The sequence below is a fragment of the Calliphora vicina genome, chromosome 2 (genome assembly GCF_958450345.1).
Source record: "Calliphora vicina chromosome 2, idCalVici1.1, whole genome shotgun sequence".
Lineage (NCBI taxonomy): Eukaryota > Metazoa > Arthropoda > Insecta > Diptera > Calliphoridae > Calliphora > Calliphora vicina.
The window spans coordinates 2,420,648-2,442,140 of NC_088781.1; the positions used below are offsets into that span (position 1 = coordinate 2,420,648).

The 21,493-nt window shown below is 28.6% G+C and overlaps 1 protein-coding gene across 4 annotated transcripts in view; it reads left to right on the forward strand.

Annotated features, from left to right (window-relative positions):
- The first annotated feature begins 325 nt into the window (after window positions 1-325).
- The window catches only part of Plc21C (Phospholipase C at 21C), a 108,470-nt gene continuing 87,302 nt past the window's right edge, over window positions 326-21,493 (forward strand). For all 4 annotated transcript variants that reach the window (XM_065499334.1, XM_065499336.1, XM_065499335.1 and 1 more), the window contains exon 1: window positions 326-1,246. The gene's annotated coding sequence lies outside the window, so the exon portion shown is untranslated. The remainder of the gene's footprint in view (window positions 1,247-21,493) is intronic.

Sequence of the window (21,493 nt, forward strand, 5' to 3'; positions counted from 1 at the left end):
AAAACATCCCATAATAAAACAGAATGGAGACAAACAAACCAGCTCATTATCTCCTTTTTATTAATATAATACCAGTGTTGACGATTCATTTGTAATTACATATATCTTTCTCACGTGCATACTTTTAGTCTGTTGCCAAATATTTCAAAGTTTTTTAAGTATAACACTTTTCAATAAAAAGCTTTAAGCTAAGGCGTTATTACACTATCAGCGTTGTATTTATTTCAGCGTAAAATAGAGACCTAAATTCTCCAGAAACTCATTTATTTGTTGTTGTTGTTTTGGTAGAACGAATTTTATGGGGAAGCAAAAACTTGAAGAAATATTTTTTAGCATTTATATTTTTCTTGCACTCACGAATCAAAGTGAATTTGTATCTCGTCGAGATGTGTTGTGTTCGCGCATGTTAAAGACCTCATCGTTGTAGTCGCTTTAGCAGTCAGTCATTCCCGTGGAGGTATTCTTTTTGAGAATATAGACAAAATAATATACAATTAAATACACAAAAAATACAAAAACTGAAGAAAAAAAACAACAACATACAAAAGCAAAAAATAAGAAAATTAAAAATAATAAAAATAAAAGAATTAAATAAACCCCATTCAATAGTGAATATATAAGTACGAGAGTGTGCATCATCGACATCATCTTCTAAACTCAATAATTACAGTGAAAAAAGTGAAAAAAGTGAAAAATCATCTGGTGGAAGTGTTCTCTTCTTTTTATTTTGCCTACAGATGCAAAATTTTCTTTTCTTGTTCTTAAAGTTTAAAGATTGATGTGATATGGTTGCAAAATTATTATGAAAAAATATTATTAATAGAATAAAAATACACACAAGTGAAAAGGAAAAATAAAAAGTGCTGCTGTATATTAAAACAATATACAGAAAATTTAATAAATAAATACAAATTAAATAAATGTACACTCTCTCTCTAAAGCAAGTAAAGCTAAATAAAACAACAAAAACTTCGTAATAATTCAAATAGAAGTAAAGGAAAAATATTAATACAGATAATCTTGGCATTACAAAAAAAATCAACATCAACAACAAGCTGTATTGTTGATCTAACAACTAATTTACAATTGAGGCGATAAGCTACAAACCCCAGAATATATTGTGTGTGCGTGCAGTTTCTAGAACGAGTACGAGTCTACTCGCAAAAACATAATACTCGTGCTCAACCCTCTCTTAAGGCGGCTGTACAGTGTTGCAATTTATTGGTGGTTTTAGTTGCACTTTAAGGTAGTTTTTTTTTATAAAATAATGTTTATTAAACAGTATTAACATAAAAAGCTAATATTGGTAGTCGTAAGTTAAATAGTTGTATACAATATTTAAGTTTATCTATAATCTATTCACGGAAAAAAATATAGTTGTTCTCGTTTAATGTAACCATATCAAAAATGTTATATATGGTTCTATGGTCACTGCACTTATTTATATGATTGCGGCAATGATTATAGCAATCATATATATGATTGTATTACTTATTGTATGTATATGTGGCAACCATTTTAATTATGATCGATTATACAACATTATGTTGGATTATGATTATCATAGTCTGTGAACAACATACAGGGTCTTTCATTAAGCGTTTCCTTTCTTTAAATTCAATTAAAACACAGTGTATGTGAGATATTATTGCTGTCTATATCATTCAACACAGGCCAAAAGCAGTTGGTAATCATCGATCAAGGAAATATGGAGCGATGATGCCGCCAGCTCGAAATCCAACCCAGTGCCTTTTCGGGTTGCATTGGACGCTATTGGATCTAATATGGATGGCTATCGTCCCAAATTCAACAATTTTATTTGTTGACGTACACATTCTAGAAATGGATGTCATTGCTGAAGATGATTTTTGAACAGAACACTAATTTATGATTTTTTCAAATTATAATTTTTTTGATAAAAACGGCTTTTTCGGGATGTATTTTGTATATATTTTATTAACTAACTAGCTGTCCCGGCAAACATTGTTCTGCCATAGACCACACAAAGTTTAAAGACTCCCACTATAATAGCACTCCAGATATGCAATAATACATTTTTACTTCGTATGGTAGTTGCCATGCCCATTGTACCTATATAGGTCAATTGTGAATCTAAACCAACCAGGGACCCACTCAAACACACACAACAAATTTCATCGAAATCGGCCCAGCCGTTAAGGAGGAGTTCAGTTACTAACACACGTACAGAAGAATTATATACATATATAAAAGAATATTGTTAATGTTCATTTAATATTCGTTTAGTAAAAGACAATTTTATAAATAATTAGTTTAAAATGATAAATCATATAAAAACTCAAAACGCAACGGACAAAACAAAAGCACCCTCTTATAAAATGTTTAAAAATTTGACTCAGTACTGCATATTTGCAACGTGAGTTATCGGGATTCACAATGAATGGACTTAAAAATTCCAAAAGATAAAAATAAAGGAAGACGTAGTGTGCAAAATTTAAGTTTTATACAGTTTATTGTGAAAAAAACACTGACAAGGAACAAGTACTCCAGTGAATTTAAAATTAAAGTTATTGAAGACTGGAAGACGGGCTTATCACTACATGAATTGAGTAAAAAATATTTAATTAACAATTTCAAAATTGTTTAAGACTGGTCGCATATCACCGGTGCATTCTTGAGGTCGTTCGCGAAAAAGCACGATATTATGATTCCTTGATCAAATAACCAATACAAAAAGATCCTACAGCATCAGCTATTCAAGTGTGAACAAGTTTAAGATTATGCGTTAGCGAAAGAACAATCCGTAGAAGAGTAATAGAAGCCCGATTATTCCGCTGACGACCAGCTAAAAAAACATTTCTATCAGCTAAGAACAAGAAGCTAGACTGAAATTTGCCAAAGCCCACATCGACTGGAGTGTCCAAAAATTAAAGACAGTACTGTTCCCTGACGAATCCAAATACAACTTAAAAAGTTCCGCTGGAATAAGGCGTTTACACAGACCAAAAGAAGAAAGACTGAATCCTAAGTATTGCAAAGGAACAATTAAACATAGAGGTGGCAATGTAATGTTCTGGGGTTGCTTTTCTGGTCAAGGATTTGGGCCAAATCATAAAATTTATGGGATTATGGATCGGTTCATGTACCGTGATGTATTGAAAGCTGTAATGTTGCCTTAAGAGATGCCAATTATAGGGAGCTTCCAACAGGATAACGATCCTAAGCATCCCTCCAAAGTTTGTAAGACTTGGCTACAGAGCAATAAGATTCAAGTTCTTCATTGGCCTGGTCAATCTCCCGATCTCAATCATATTTTTATTGTTAATATGAAAATAAATCGTGAAAATTGCTGAAATAAGGATCGGAAACTTTCACGATTTATTTCATGCCGTTAAAATAGCCTGGGAAGGAATATCGAAAAACGCCATAAAAACATAATATCTTATATGCCAAGAGATGTTCTTGTGCCAAAATTCATTGAGGGGGTGCTTTAGTTATGGCCAATACTGTATGTAGATCGAGCACAAATAAACACACTCACCCCAACGATCTGATTTGATACAAATCATAATTTATGAGAAAATAATATAATTCAGATTTATTTTAATAATAAATATTGGTGGCTCATCCACTACCCATCTTTTTCTATATTTTATCCCTTGGCTAATATTTTTTTTATTATACATATGCTAACGATATGAATATTCGTTAGCTTAGTTTGCTAACGTAAAGTAAAATTACACTATTTTCGTAAAGAATGCTAGAGATGCTAATCGGGACTGATTTTTGATAATCCAGGGGATCGGGATTTGGTAACGAATCCCGACGCGGGGTTTTGGGATTTTCGGGAAATCTAAAATCCCGAAAATTATGAGAAAGAAACGTACATAATTATGTCTTTACAATTGAAAGTAAATTTTTTATTTAGCAATTAATTTTAATTAGACACTAAAAAGCATACTATTGCATCTATGGTTTCGTCTGCCATTCTGGAACGAATTTTGTTTCCGACATATGCTGCTGTCGAAAAACATTTTTCATATTGGCAAAACCGTTTGCCAATACTTATAACAAATCTGCAAGTATTTTCCTCTTGTTCCTTCAGAAATAAAGTGATGTATTTCTTTTGCAAGTTGCAAATCTACATTAAAATTTGGTTTCGTTATTGTTATTTGGGTTTTTTACATTTATTAATAATATCTTTTAGCCTTTTAGCAATCGAAATATTTTCATTTTGTTCGAGCTCCTCATCTGAGATAAAATCAGTTTCATTTGAAGAGGATTTAAATTGAGTTTTGTTAGATAACTTACAAAAGAATGTGAAGAATTGATTTTCCAAAAATACCGCTTTCCTTTATTAACTATGTTGTAGCAGGAGTTGAGCTTAACAACTTTGCTGAACATCACTTTGCGATATTCGGGCATGTAGAATGTGAAAATGCATAAAAGAGGCACACAAAAATGACAATTCCTCTATTTATTAATGAAAAACGGGATTTGGAAAATCCCGAAAATCCCGGGATATAAAATTAAAAAATCCCGGGCTTCGGGGTTTAATAAATCCCGAAAACCGGGATTTTCGGGAACGGGATTCCCCGTTTGGCATCTCTAGCTGTGGTATGCAATAGTCAATTTTGCGATATGTAACTTGTTGTAATTATTAGTTTAATCATTTATTTACAACCGAAAAACGTAAAACATGAATGTTGTAACAATATATTTGAATATGTATGTTGAAATTTATTATCATCCTGATTGCATTTTCAAAGTCACATTATTAACAAAAGAGACTTTAAATCAAATAACTGCTGATTTTAGAACGTTTTTTGTCTCTCCTGTAAATTTTGTAAAAATATACTTTTCTTTGCATTTAATCATATACCTCAAGAGCTACTTCAACGAATTTTGCAAATTAATCTAAATTTTAAACATTGAATTAAAAACACAAAATTTCTCTAAATAAATATTTTTGAGAAATATAAACTTGAAGAGAAAGAAACACATAGGTACTGGTAAAGTATCTTTATTAGTTGTACTTCTGAATAAAAATAATTAAAATACAAGACGTCCTCGTCAATACGAAAAATTAATTCTTATCACACAAATAATGTACAATTGGTAAAACCCCAGAAAAATATGAGTTTGGTAGTAAATCGATAATTTTTTGTAAAATATTTTTAAAAAATTGGTCGATTCTTTTTTAATCTTGCAAAACTATTCGCATTTGATAGTGAACTCCTACAATATGAAAATATTGGTTATAGTTTCTGCCACTAATGTGTTTCATAAAATATGTAAACAAGGAATAACTTTTTCTAATCTAGAATTTACCTAGTAGCTCCTTTTCCTCATAATGACCTAAATAAACGACACAAACGATTTGACACACATACTTTTCCATAAATCTACCATTTTAGATGTTGGTTTTAAAGAGCTATATAGAATCAGAACTTTATTATATCGATTTTTGTTTAAGAATATGTTATTTCTTCATCCATATCCCATTTAGAGATTTGTGGCTTTTCGTCACAATTGTAATTTAGATACTACATACATATTTGGTTTGCTACAATTTACTTCAAATTATAATTTGAACTTTAATTCTCTCTATCTCTTTCTCTTTTGAATAAAAAGTGAAGCTACCCTTCTCTCTATCCACAACAACTTATTGTTATTGTTTTAAAATCAAATCTTAATTTATTAAGAAATACAAAAAATATACAATAAAATAAAAAAGAATACATATAATAGGTATAATAGGTATAATAACAAAAATTACTTAACGATGAAAACATAAAATATTCTAAAATATATACAAAATTATTCGATTAGTTACTCACGTTCAAATCGTTTAATATTCGTGCTTTTCTTACAACTACACATTGCAGCAACAACAACTTAATTGGCAGGTAAAGTTATTTTATATGTATGTATATTTCAACTAATCCAACAATAACAATAAATATAATAAAAACAACTAATGTAGAATAAACAATCATCAAATACAAACAAACTTAAGCAAAGTCAGACAATGTGTCAGACTGACATTAACTAAAATGAAGAAGAACCAGAAAAAATAAATAAATCAGCTGATATACTCCGCTAGCTTACAAACAACAAAGTAGCAAACAAATCAACAAACAAAATATACAAACAAGCCCACATATGAACAAACACTTTTGCAAAACGTTCAAATAACCCAGCAAACATTCAGGTTTTATATCAAATTGAGTATGATTTCAAATCAAACTTTTTCTCAAATCTAAAATGTTTAAGAATGATTTTACTACATTCACGTTTTTCAAATGTTTTACTTATATTCAAATATAATTAATTTTATCATTGAGATAAATTGGTTACTTAAATATCATATATGTAATTAGGGTGGGTCAATTTTTTTGGTCAACAGGCGTATAGCAAAAACGTAATCTACGAAAAAGTCTAAGAAAATTTACCCAAGAAACTATGCTTTAAAAATCAAAACCTAGCTCCCGCTGAGAGGCTTCAACATACACAGTTAGGAAATTTTGATTTTAGTCGCTTTTCATTGCTTATTTTGATATGAAAGTTTATAAAAATGTATACGAATGTATAAAAGAAATTTAGTTCTTAACAAAACATAGTTCTAATTAGTACAATTTTTAATTTACAAGGTAAATTTTTTCGAACTTTTTTCGAAAAAGTTTAATAACTTTTGCAAATATAAACCGATTGTAACTAGTAATATCTCATTTTTGTCTACATGGAATTGTCTTTAAATCACTGTGCAAAAATAAATAGGTTTTCATATAAAAAAGTGTTATTTTGTAGCAGAGTGAAATCTTAAATATTTATGTCTCTCGGCGGGAGCTAGATTTTAATTTTAGACCTATACTTTCTTGTGGAAATTTTCATAGAATTTTGTGTAGATTCCAATTTTGCCTGCCACGTTTTTTCTCACCCGAACAAATTGACCCACCCTAATGTACATGATTCGAAAGGCCCAAGTTTTTTCTTTCTAAGAAATTTAAAATTAATTGATATTTAACTAAGTTACTGGATTATGCCATAAAGTTACAAAAAACCTGATTTGGATAAAACCTACCAGAAAACTAGTAATTGTTATCAAATGACATTTTAAGATTGAATAGAATTTTTGGTTTGAAATTTAGTTTTCGAACGTTTGACTTTGTGTTTGTTGGGATACATATATGTTTAGATACCAATTTAAATACGAGTGAACACAACACGGAGAGAGAGCATTCAATTCAAATCAAATTGTATCAGTTTAATAATAACAAATAAACAGAAAAGTGCAATACCAGTTTGTATTTTAAATTTTAAATGCAAATACTCGTAACTCATCACTTAATGTAAATATAAAAGCAACAAGTTAATAGTTAGATTCAGAATCATAATTGCTAATTTGCGACAACAGGGTCATTATTAAAAATTTCATTTGGTTATTGTTGACTGTTGCTAAATTTTTCGTTTTTAAACTTATGAATTTTTAAGTATAAGGTTAGGGGAGAGTTGCCGGAGTCAAAATCAAAATTTAATAATTAAAATTAAATTTTGTTTGTCTTAATCGAAGTATATTTCGGAAATATATTCGATTTAATAAAGCTTTAAATTTTAATTTCAAATCGGTTGGTTGTAAATTTCATCTAGTTTTATTTCTAAGAGACAAGATTGGCTACCGACTCGAAACTGTAAAAGCTAACTGTAACGTTATATTGGATTATTTCAAAAATAAGTTGACAATTTTATTAAATATAAAATTTTTTAGATTTCAATAAACTCAATTATTGAAATGAAAAATTATATTTTTATCATTTAAATTATTTATAGAATATCGCTAATGGTATTTACGATTATATCGATAATGGTTATAGTAAACAATAGGGTTCTATAGCTGAAAGGTCGACTTTTCGACCTTTCGACTTTTTCCGTTTTTTAAAAAGTCGACTTTTCGAACTTTCGACTTTTGGTAAATTATAAAGTCGACTTTTCGAACTTTCGACTTTTTAGTTAAATCGACTTTTTTCGACTTTTCGACTTTTTTGGACTATTTTCGACTTTTTTAGACTATTTTCGACTTTCCGACTTTTTTCAACTTTTTACCATTTCTTGTAACAAATACACAGGCCCATAATCATAGTCAAACACTAAAGTCGGTTCTTTTTAAAATCAACTTTAAAATTAAAACCTGCTTTTTATAAATTTGCAACCATAGTCAAAATTAAAGTATGTTTTAAATTGAACCGACTTTAACTGGGTGCCACCGCAAATGTAGAAAATGTTTTCATACAATATACAACAAAAAACTGACAAGTGGCAACGCTGAACAGCTGACATACAAAATTAAAAAAAAAACAAAAAACGTAAACAATAAAAGTAACTGGGACATCTAAAGAAAGAAAGTTGTTTGTTGTGGAAAAATGGAAAAGATAAGATTAATTAATAATAATTACGATATTTTGGTACTAATTTTATTGATAACTGTTCAATAATTGCAAAATCTCTACCAATATCTTGTAACTTAAAAATTTTTTACTTTGTGACGAACTTTTTTCTCGGCGAAGAACAGCTGATGCTGTTGTTAAACGAGTTAAAAACAACTTCAGCTAGTTTTATATTTAGAGTCGACTTCAGCGTCAGAAGTATACTTTAACTTGTCTATGATAGACATAAAGTCCACTCTTAAGTAAAGTCGAGTTTAATTCTCTTAAAATGTACTTTATTTTTGACTATGATTATGGGCCATAGTTTCTACATTTATTGATGCGCCTTTTGTAATGTTTAGCAATAAAAATTAAATTTATCAAGGCGATAATAGTTAGAAGAATGTTGTATAGAAAGAAGCTTTAATTTATAAACATTTATTTATTATTTGTTTTAGCATACACTACAAAAAATGCAAGTGTACCAAATTGCAATAGTTTTAGTATAATGTTGCAATTAAATATTTTTTTAACAATCTAAAAAGTCGACTTTTATCGACTATTCGACTTTTTTCGACTTTTATCGACTATTCGTCTTTTTTCGACTTTTATCGACTAGTCGACTTTTTTCGACTTTTGAGATAACATAATCGATTGTTCGACTTTTTTCCGTCCAAAAAGTCGATTTCGACTTTTCGACTTTTTTCAGCAAAAAGTCGATTGTTCGAATAATCGAACAATCGACTTATAGAACCCTAGTAAACAAGTATATGTTTGTGACAACCATTTTTAATATGATGAAAGACTTACCATATTATGTTGCTCTCGGCCTATGTGGATATCATAATCTGAGAACAACATTATGATATTATGATTCATCATAAATATGGTTGTAACAAACATATACTTGTTTACTGTAACCATATATATGATTACGACAATCATGTGAATCGTAAGTCAACCATATTATGGTTACCACAATCATATAAATAGTTACTGTTACTATAATATTGTTAAAAAACTTGTAAACATGTTGAAATGGTTACAGTAAACATGCACAACTAAATTTTTTTTTCTGGTTTAAAATATATAATTTCAGAGATACATATTTATTTGTTGTGCGATTGGTCCCAATGTGCGTCAGTTGTTAGTTCATTGTATTTTTATAATCTTTATTTATTACGAAATGCTTTATTTATTACGAAATAAATACTAAATAATAGCATTACATCACTACATTTAACGAGTTTTTATGAATTTCTTCTTTATATGCCAACAATGTCCACGAAACTACCTTTTATTTAGCATGAATTGTATCATTATTTGGTAATGCAAGGAATTGATTCCTATTACTGTATAACTATATACGTCACATTTGTAAAGTGTGTACAATAATGTCGCAATCATTCAACAATGCTCTAAACGCGTAGGCGATGTTATAAAAAAAATGAGAATGAGAGCATTTAATATCATGCAGCAGCCTTCTGGCTCTTCTAATAACTCATTTCATATTAGCGTTAACTTCAGTTAAAATTTATTATAATTTAATTTCTTTTCGTATTTTACTTTTTCTGTAAATTTTGTTTGTTTGTTTACAACGTGTGGTTTTCTAAAAGTTCTTATCTTATTACGTTTTTGCCTTTTTTAAAACATTTTTTATCATCATCAACAGCGTGAAGAACACCACTGCCACCGCAAGCAACATTGAGTAAAAGCAAGTCAAAAAAGTTTATTTCATTTTAACGGTGGTGCTAAATAATTTGTACAAGAGTAATAACCATAATACCATTATTATGTAAACAAAACCAATATTTAAATTTTAAATTCCGTTAAGAAGAGATAGACAAATACATGTAAAAATGTTATAATTTCGTAACATTTTCTTTTATTTCAAGCATGGGTGTCAAAAATTTAATAATAATTTTTAATAATTAACCCCTTAAATCCCTGTTTTAATGGTGTTTGTTGCTCTTTTTTGAAAAAAGGAAAAGAAACCCATGCCTTTAGCATTTAGAGGGTTAACATATTCTATAAAAATGTTCTCCGTAACATTTTACATAAATTTGCTGAACACATTTTATACCTAAAATGTAATGATCACATGGTTTCTTATGACGATTAACAATAAGAATGGGAAAGAGTTGGGAAAGTTTAACGCCCCCTCAAATGAAATTCAGATGTAAACTTTCAAAACGCCGATACAAATGTCTTTTTTTTTTGTCTCCTCTATCAAAATTTATTGGTCGGACCTTGTAATTTTTTTTTGTGTTGTACAGTGTAATATAAATTGAAAAATAAATCAAATTTAAATAGTTTTTAATTTGTTCCAATTAGGTATTAGGTTAAATTTGGTTTACGATCGAACAATTTCAATGTTCGACCTTTCACGGTCCAAAATTTTTCACAATATAAAATTTTTGAGTAAATTTCGAGGTTCAAAGTTACAATTTTATATAAGAATTGTCTAAAAAAATCGCTCAATTTTATTTGTATAATTTATAATTGAACCAATTATATTTAGATTTGGACAAAAGAGGCAATGTGCTCTTTTAAAGTTTTAAAAACTGGTTCAATTATATGATTCCACAAAGAAATAAAACAATTTTGGATAAAATTTAATTTAAAATAAAAATACAAAAATGTATTGAAATTTTATGGATTATGGATTTGTAATCAGTATACTACAGTCAGATATTAAATATTCTTAAAAAAGTTCTAACTCAACCACAAATAAAATGATGAATCTTTATGATGTACGTCTATAAATAAGTATATGCTAAAGATAAACATTTGAACCACGTTCCTGAATCATATCGAATATTTAAAGAATTAAATGTGACTCAGAAAATTCATAAGTTTTTAAATATAGCTCTACACTTTTTTAAAAATAATCATAGTACGGCCGAATATTTTATTTCGGTCAGTATTATTTATTAGGAAAACATTTTTCGAAATAACGAAACTTTAAAAGAGGAAAAACACAAGATATGCCAATTTGAAAGGAAACCTGTTTATGAAGGTTTAATTAGAGATGCTAATCGGGACTGATTTTTGAAAATCCCGGGGATCGGGATTTGGTAAAGAATCCCGAAATCCCGACCCGACGAATCTGCAAGTATTTTCCTCTTGTTCATTCTATTTCTTTTGCAAGTTGCAAATCTACATTATAACTTCGTTTCGTTATTGTTATTTGGGTTTTTACATTTATTAATAACTAGTTGGGCTAGGGATTGGGCAATATTAATAGATCATGTAATATATCGTTTTAAAGGTCTTTAAAACACCTTTTATTTTAAACTAGTTGACCGCCCCGGCTTCGCCCGGTATAATTTACTATTGTTAGTTCGTCAAGTTTCTCCAACCCTGCCTGTTCTTATTAATTTGCAAATAAAAAATCTAAATTTGTACTGCATACTTTAGGGGCTTTTTATTACAGTTGACTGGACTCAAAAAAGCCGGTTTTAGACGTAAAAAAATCAGCCAAATCGCTCCAGCCGTTCTCACGTGATGACATTACATACATGGACCATTTCATTTTTATATATATAGATATGTTTTAGCCTCTGAGCAATCGAAATATTTTCATTTTGTTCGAGCTCCTCATCTGAGATAAAATCAATTTCGTTTGAAGAGGATGTAAATTGAGTTTTGTTAGATAACTTACAAAAAAATCTGAAGAATTGATTTTCCAGAGCCCACTCTAGGAAAACCAAAAATACCGCTTCCTTTATTAACTATGTTGTAGCAAGAGTTGAGCTTAACACTTTGCGATATTCGGGCATGTAGAATGTCAAAATGCATAAAAATGCACACAAAAATGACAATTTCCCCTATTTATTTATGAAAAACGGGATTTGGAAAATTCCGAAAACTGCTTTTAGTGTTTTTATTGGGAGTAATTTTTGTGTATACATTTTGGGTAAATAATCGAAGTAGTCGTGGGTTTTTGCTTATAAATAAAGTGGATCCTAATAGATAGATATCTGATTATTAGGAGTTACATCTAGGGTCGCAAATTAATATATATTATAGAAATTTCATACGGAATAACTAATTTATACATTCCCTCATAGTGAAGTAGTTATAAAAGAAAAAAAAATTATTATTTACTCATTAACGCTTATTTTTTCAAACCAAAATATATACATCTGAAGACCCGATGTATCTTGTAAGCACTTAAGACAGCTTTGTTGTTGTTATAAATTATGAAAATGTTGAATAAAAAGTTAAATTAAATATGAAAATTTGTTTGAGTATTTGACCATTATTTCCTTTATTTACAATTGTATGTACATATATATCTCTTCTTGGAAATGTTGTTAGAAATTCTAACAACTTTCACATCAAAGTTAAATGTAGTTTGAGTTCAATCAATTGGAATGAAGTGATAAACACGAACGCGCAATTCAATTAAAACTAATAAAATACAAATTTAATGCCAAAAATTTAAATGTTGTTTTTGTTTTCATTATTTTTTTATCATTTTGAATGACATTAAATCGATTGTTTGTTATCATGTGTAAATTGTTCTGCTTCACAACAAGAAAAACCAATTAAAATTCAAATAAATTCTCTAATAGTTCGCTCAAGTTTCCATTACGTTCCATTTGATGCACACAAATTTTGCTTTTGTTAAAAACATTATATTTGTAAAAAAAAAATCTCGGTTCATTCGTTACTTGTAAATTTCACAAATTAGTGTGAAAGTTGTTTAGTTAATAGGTATTTAAACGTACAAGTAGGTAGATGAATATGAATGCATATTTGTGGACTGCAATGAAAAAGGCTGGTTTGTAATGCCAATTAAAGTTTATTTCGGCACACAAACTTTAAACGAAAACACACACAATCAAACATTTAATATTACTACGTCAATTCAAAATAATGTTTAGTTAAATACTTGCAACACGCAAAGTAATCATCACTTTGCAGTAAGTAATAAAGTCAAGTAAGATATTTACTTTTAAGAAATATTTTAAAATTGATAGGAACAAATAAATTTAGATTTCACTTTAGGGATGATCCATCCCAAAGTGGATAGCTGTCGGATTTTACTACAGTTATTCATTATGATTATATATTGCAAGTGTTTATCAAATCATATAGTTTTTGTTTGATCCTCCATACAAATCGACCCGGTCTAATGTTCATACTATTTAATATTAATATGTATTTACAACAGAAGTACAAATTTATTTTCAAAATGTTTTTACTATATTAAGTATAACACTTCTATTTTATTAAATATTCCCTCCTTAATCCCTTTTAACACCTTCTAAGTGTAATTAATTGGAAGAAAACTTTTACCCAGTCAAATCCATCTAGTGCTCTTTGTCCCAAGTGAGACATATTTACCAACTAAAAGTTGTGGAAGCACTTCATACAGCTGGTACAATATTTTTTCCAGTTTTGTTTTAAATAAAGTTTTTTTCAAAACTTCCATTTCATCTCTCTATGCAGTTTTGCATAAACTTTTGCTTCTACACATTTATAAGTGCACCAGAGTTGTTGTATAAATTTGTAGCAATACGCACAAGTATGACCGCAACTAAAAATAAATTTATGTGTGTACTACATACATACATACATACATACATACATACATACATACATACATACATACATACATACATACATACATACATACATACATACATACATACATACATACATACATACATACATACATACATACATACATACATACATACATACATACATACATACATACATACATACATACATACATACATACATACATACATACATACATACATACATACATACATATTTACATAGTTATAATTTGTTACAGAGTTAAGCCAATTTGCAATACCCTACAATGAAATGAAATTAAACTGTTGATAAACTTTGTATCTGACATATACTAAAGAGAAATAAGTATTTAGTAGGCAAAATAATTATATTTTGCAAATTTGTTAGTTCAATATTCAGTCAGCTCTTTTAAAAGTAACTGCATTTTTTGTATTTTAATAATCTGGCAAATTGCCAAATGTTATGTTATGTGGAAATGCTGATATAGCGGTTTTGTGGGATTTTTTAGATTTCTTTTGAAAAAATTATTAATGAGAGAAACTACATACATTTTGTCGATGTGCCTAAAAAGTGTATTATTTAAAAACATAATCCATTATATTACGAATATATTACATAATATATAAAATATCGTTATTATTGAGTACCAATGTTTTCAAAAATATTCATGTAAATTTTTTTATGATAGTCTGAGGAAACACCGAAACTGAAATGAACCTAGTCGGCCTAATTCGAAACTAATTGAAACTTTTTTAAAGTACTAAAATTGCCGAAATAATTGTATGCTATACATTTTTATGATCATCGTTAACAGAACAGTGTTTTTCTGAATGGTTTCTAAATTTTTTCTCAAATCCCAAATTGAATATTCAATATTCGAAAAATTATAGGTAAATGGTCTGTTAACGTGCTTTTTTATTTAATTGTAAAATTACACGAATTTTTCCAAAATGTTTACTTGTCTGTTCGTAAAAAATGATCAAATTCAAAATTTCGAAATATTTTAAAAAAAATTGTAATATTGATAAGAACTAAAATTTGTAATAATACATTTTTAAATCATTATAAACGTGCACCCTGGCAGTGGTCAGCATTAGGTTATTTTAAACAAAATTGTAAGTTTATCATTAAATAAAACAAATGTTACAACGAATTTTTAAAATTTCTTTACAAATTATAATAAATACATTTATTGGAATTGGTCATTGGAACACATTTCTTTATATAAAGTTATAATTTGAAAGAAAAAAAACATCTCTTCTCTTTCATTTTATCTAGGAACAATTTGGAAGTTGTACTCGTAGTTATAATTTTCCAAAAATTATTTAGATGGCTAATGCGGATACTAGCGGATTTTTGCAAATAGTACATACTCATGCTGACGAATACACACATCTAGTTGTATGTATATTTAAGAAGATTCCTAAAACTATGATAAATTGTTGATGCTGAGCTCATTAAACTCCTCATGGGTTGCTAAAAAAAATCCGTTTATTTTAAATCAAAAACATGTGATGTTGATTGTGTAGGCTGTTCTCCAGTTCCCCACCGCCTATTATAATTTTTTTTTGTGATTTTGGTTTTCTAATGATTGTGATTATGGCACACAGTTTTCCCCCCTCTAAATTATTGCATTATTTTATTTTTTCTCGTATTTTTTTTAATTTTCTTTGGTTTTAAATGGCTGTTGTCGTATTGAGTTTTTGTTTGCAAAATTTTTAATGAATTTTTGTTGGTTTTTTATTTTTCTTTTTGAAAATTGATTTTGGCAAAAATGTTCTGTTGGTTTTTGTTGTTTTTCATATTTTTTTTCTGTTGCTAATTGTTGTTGTTGTATCTATACAATAACACAAATACTCATACAAACGTACATACAGTATAAGTTTATTTATTTTGTGATTATTTAGCACATCTGCCTGCCAATACTCTCTAAATCGGTTTAAATTTCTTAGAAATTATTCCAAAATCAACAGCAATAATGTGTTGAAAATTTATTTAATAAATATATGTACATATTATAACAATATTTGGGTTTTCCTCGCATCGCTACATTGATCCCCCCACATTCCACAGTGGGGCAGAATCAAAATTTGTTAGAAATAAATCTGGCATTTCTAAACGGCTCATTCGATCGGTATAAAATTTAACATGGGCGTAACCAAGGAGTATTCTAGTTTAACTAATAAAATGGGCCCTAAAAGTGATCCGGGGGCGGCGCTATGGGGGCTCAAAGTAGGGTACCTTCGACATGGTCCGCTTTTTTAAAAATATGGGTCGAACTTTTGTACCGAATGGACTCGAATTTTTTTTTGTTGGTTAGACAACTAAATTATAATTAACATACAAAATATTTCAGAGCAATATCAATTATGGATCCAAAAATAAACGATTTTCAATTTAAGTATTCAAAAAATAGTTGATTTTTGCTGTTTTTTTGGGCGAAAAGGTGACTTAACTCTTTTTTTATTAAAAAAATTTTCAACTTTTGGCCACATGTTCTAAAATCCCAAATCTGGGATCAAAAAACGGGAAGCAGTTTTAGAAACCTTGTTATCCCCAAAGTATTTACCCAGCCCAGAAGTAAGTGTGGACCCCATGGCCAAAATTTTAACAATACCATTTTTGGGATTTTTGCTCCAATTTTTAGGAATCGCGAGATTCCCTTTGACAAGTTTTTTTACATTTTGTTACTTTGAATAACAGTTTTAATGTTATTTTTATTGTTTTGTATGTTATTAATAATTTAGTTGTCTAACCAACAAAAGTTCAACTCATATTTTTTCAAGATCTAGACGAGCGCTTTCCAAAAATATAAAAATCTGAAATCGGATATTGCACTTTGAGCACCCAGCGCCGCCCCGGATCATCTGTACGACCCATTTTAATAATTTAAACTCGAATACTCCTTGGCTACGCCCATGTTAAATGTTATCCCAATCGGATGAGCCGTTTAGAAATGCCAGATTTATTTCCCAAAAGTTTTAATACTGCCCCACTGTGCATTCATACATATCCCCGCAAATAAGTTGTTTCAACTTTTTTTTTTCTTTTTTTGGTTTTTCATTATTTTTCTGTTTTTATAATCAGCCACAAAAATCTATAAGTGTGTTTTCAATTATAATTGTGGAATAAAAAAATGTTTAATTTTTAATCTGGTCAAATATTTACAAATCCGAATGTATTAAAATTTTCCAAATAAATATATTGACCACATTAAAATATTTGAATGAATGAATTTAAATTTGTCTGCTGTGGTTTTTATATTTAAGTAGAGCTGCCAGACTAAAAAGTATCTATAATTTAAATAACTGTGTGTGCCAACAATTTAATTTATATAAATAAATATTGTATGATTTTTTCTTTTTAAAATTTCACACATGTTTGCATTTTTAGTGTCATTTTTTAAAAATGTAAATGTCGCTTTGAAATAAAACTTTTAAATCAATTAAATTTTATTTTTAAATTCATAAATTATAATTAACTAGTCCCAATTTGGGAAAACAAAGCGCTTTCCAAAATGCGATTTTTTGGTAATACGAAACCAAAATAAAATCACAATTATTATATTAAAAGTGAAATACTGCACCAAATTGAAGAAATAAAAATTCCATAAATAAAGAAAAAACGTTCTGTAACATTTGTGAGTATTTATTGATATTTTATATTTTACATTATTAGTAAAGCTATATTTAGTACATATTTCAATATAAAGTTGAGTTGAAATAAAAGTTTTCCTGATAATTTTCAAAATAAAGTCATGTATGATCCTGGTTAAGAACATTCCCTAGATGAGACTAAGTTTTTTCGAATTTTCTTAAAAGTCCCACAATTATTGCCCAATTTCAAACAACACACATCATCCATATTAATTAAATAGTATTTGAATTAATTACAAAAAAAATGATTTTAACAACGACTGAATCTATAAAATATGAATGAATTGAACTGAACGCTGAAGTACGAGCGTTTAAAATGAGACCTTACGTTTGGTTCAGAGAGTCTTGTGGCTGGTTGTGCACATTTTTGTTTTAACGTTTAAAGCATTAGAAGTTGATCGTTTATTTGATTGTTTGTACACACATGAAAGTATTTTATTTTTTTTTTTGTATTATTTATTTATTAAATATGTATCGTTCAAACAATTTTTTGTTGCGTTGCTTATTTTTGTTTATTTTAACCTTGTCAATCAACGTGTTGTGTCGCTGTGATGTGTTTATGTGTATGAATGTTTATAAAAAACATTTTATGTTGGTCTTTTTTTTTAAAAAAAAAAAACTACTAAGTTTTAAACTAAAAAAAATAAACATAGACATTAACTATTCACACTTAATTTTTAAATGTTTTTGTTTATTTTCTTTCAGCCAAAAAGTTGTACGAAAGAAAAAAAAAGACATTTTTTGTAACCCCTACTTGAAGTTCGGTTTTTAGTGAAAACACGGATTATATCTCGGCAATTTCAGACAATTAAATCTAAGCGCGTTACTGTTACACTACCTTTATCAGGATATTAAATTGTTTTCTTCAAAAATACGAAGATAAAAATATTTTCCCCGAAATTGGTGTTATAATTTATTGGAAGTGGCTTTGAAATGAATTTTATTTATATAGACAAAAAATATATGCACTGTTTTCAGTACATTTTAGATTATTTCGGCTTGAATCTCTTCAATGGTAATCATATGAATGATATTGCGTTACATTCTTAAATGACAAAGTTCAATCTTTCCAATAAAACCACAAATCAGTACTTTATTTTTTATAGCCGATTCAAATTTAAAATTTTTTGGTATATGTAGGAATTTCATATTCTAAACAAAAATATTGTAAAAACTTCTAAATTTTTATTGATCTGTTCAGTTATTTTCATTGGTAGTTCGTAGTTAATTATTGTTTAAAGTTATTACAAATTAAAGTTGATTCTAATATTTTGAGTTTAATAGAATATTGTTGGATTAAAAAGCCTTTTTGGCAACAGAAAACTAAAATTCACTAATAAAAGAACAAACAGAAACTTTCCACTTAAATTCGCACTTAAAAAGTAAACAAAGTTTCTTATGTCACTTTATAAACTAATTGTAAGTTATAGAGTGAGTGACTGCTTGTCATTCTGTCTACCTGCCGGCTTGGCCTGCCAGCCTGCTTGTGTTTCAAACGCGCTAATGAATTTATTCAATCACATGCATACAAACTTAAAGCTAAATATGAAAAAGAGAGCAAAAACATTTCTAAAAGACAAACATTAAGTAATTAATTAAATATACATACATACATACTGAGGCACGCATATTCATACACGTACATACATACATATTTTATGAGTTTAAACAGCAACAATGTTGTGGTTGTTGAGTTAGACAGGTTTTAAAATAATTTAATTTAATCACATGCTCTTTAGTTAATTGGCCACTGTTGCACAAATGTAAAAGGCTGACGACAGACGCACATAAACACTATTTCTCTTGGGTCACCATGAACCATTAACCGCAACCTGGAAACGTCTTCATCTTAAAATGTGTCTCCTCCCAGTCTTAAAGAATGGAATGCCTACCGGCTTTTTCACTTTTAGTTGCAGAATTTGTTGGTTTCTTGGGCATGTATTTGTACAAGTTTTTATTTTTGCGTTAATTCTCTTGTTCCCACTTCAAAAAAATCATTCTTAAATCCAAAACACATTTGTTGGATACGAGTACGATAAGAATCTTGTATAGTGCAAAAAAGAAAAAAGGCTTGCTTGACAGTTGACAAGAAAAGAGCTGAAAACAAAATACAATGAGTAATGAGAGTAAGAAAAAATGGTTTAATAATGAGAACTCAAAAGAACCAAAACAAAACAAAAAGCTAAATGAGAGTAAAATAGTAAAAAATGAGTATTTGAGATAGTAAAGAAACTAAGAAAAAGTTGTAATGAGACCCAGTAAAGCTTTATACATGCCCATCATTGGTATAACAGTTTTCATTCATTAAATGTTTTCTGTATAATAAACAATAAATGCTTTAGCGGGGTTGCCAGGCCAAGAGAATTCTTGAAAAATTAGGTCATGGAATTTTATGTATATTACTGATTTACTTTAGATGTGGTTGAAAGGCTAAAAACTTGGAATTTGTATTAAGCACAATTAGTGGAGTTTTTTTTATTCAGTTTTTCTTTTGGTTGGTTGGCTCATACATTTGTTTAATTTATAGACCGAAACTTTTTTGTCCATGGTACTTGTATCTACACCACAATGGACTACCGAAGTGAAATATGTTCTTTAGCTCTCTCCTGACTCCTGTAAGAATATCTTCAATTATAAACACCTGATTTCTCAAACGATTTAAATTTTTGTATTAAAAAAATTTATACTGTGTTTTCAATTTCAATTCAAGTTCAAATATTTCCCATATACAGTGTACTTTAAATGATAGTGGCATCCCTAGCGTAATAAAACAACAATTCATTCAACAATATGCAAAAAACCCCAAGATGAAATCTAAGTTCAAAAAAGGCTCTCATCTAATAATACGACAAGATACGAGTGCATTTTCAGTTTGACATTTTAAGAGAACAGTGCGCGTTACGCAAATTTAAGAAAAATTTATTTACTTGCCACAAAACACAAAAAATATCTATATAAATATCCTACAAGATACAAACTATTTCAAACAGTTAAGAAAAAAAAATTAAGCGTTTACTAACTAACGAAACAACAATTTCGGTTTAACATTATATTTTGTTACAAGTTTGTGAAGTAAACTTACTCAAAAATTTAAATATCTGATGGATGACATGAACATAAAATAACTAAGTATCTACATATCTTAAGAGTGAATACGAGTAGAGTACTTAACTACTATACGATACGATATGACGAAAGCATATTGCTGGTACTGCTGTTAGACATCAAGTCTTCTTTTTTTTTAGAATATGACAAGTAAATTTTACTACTACGACTATTTGAAATACATACATATGAGTGTATATTTGTGTACATGCAAGCCTATGTTTTTTTTTTTTTTTAAAAAAAAGGTATAAATAGTTGTATATGAAGATATGTGTATACGAGTATCAGAGTATTAATAGATACGAGTAGATTATAATGGGTGGGGATTTAACTGAATGCATGTCGTTTTATGGCTGTTATTGTTGTTGTTCTTAATTTTTTTTGATATAATTATAATAATATTATAATCATTTCTACTATTGTTTAGCATGTTGATAAGAGGTATGAGTATATTTATAATAAGGTAAACAAAATAAGAAAACACATACATATCTACTCAAAAAACTACACTTACACTTGTTTTTTGTATCCAGATACATGTACTCGTGCTCTTCAAAGACACATTGCCATACATTCGTATGTACTCATATGAGGAGATTCAACACTTGGATCAACTTGGGTGGAATAAATGAAAAAAAAAAATAAAAAATAAAAAAAGCAACCTTAATGGATATAAAACAAGTCTGTTGTCTAAGATTTACATGTTTAATCTGTTTTGTGAGCAAATGTACAAACAAACAAAATGACATAAAGATATTTGTCAGATAGAAAATT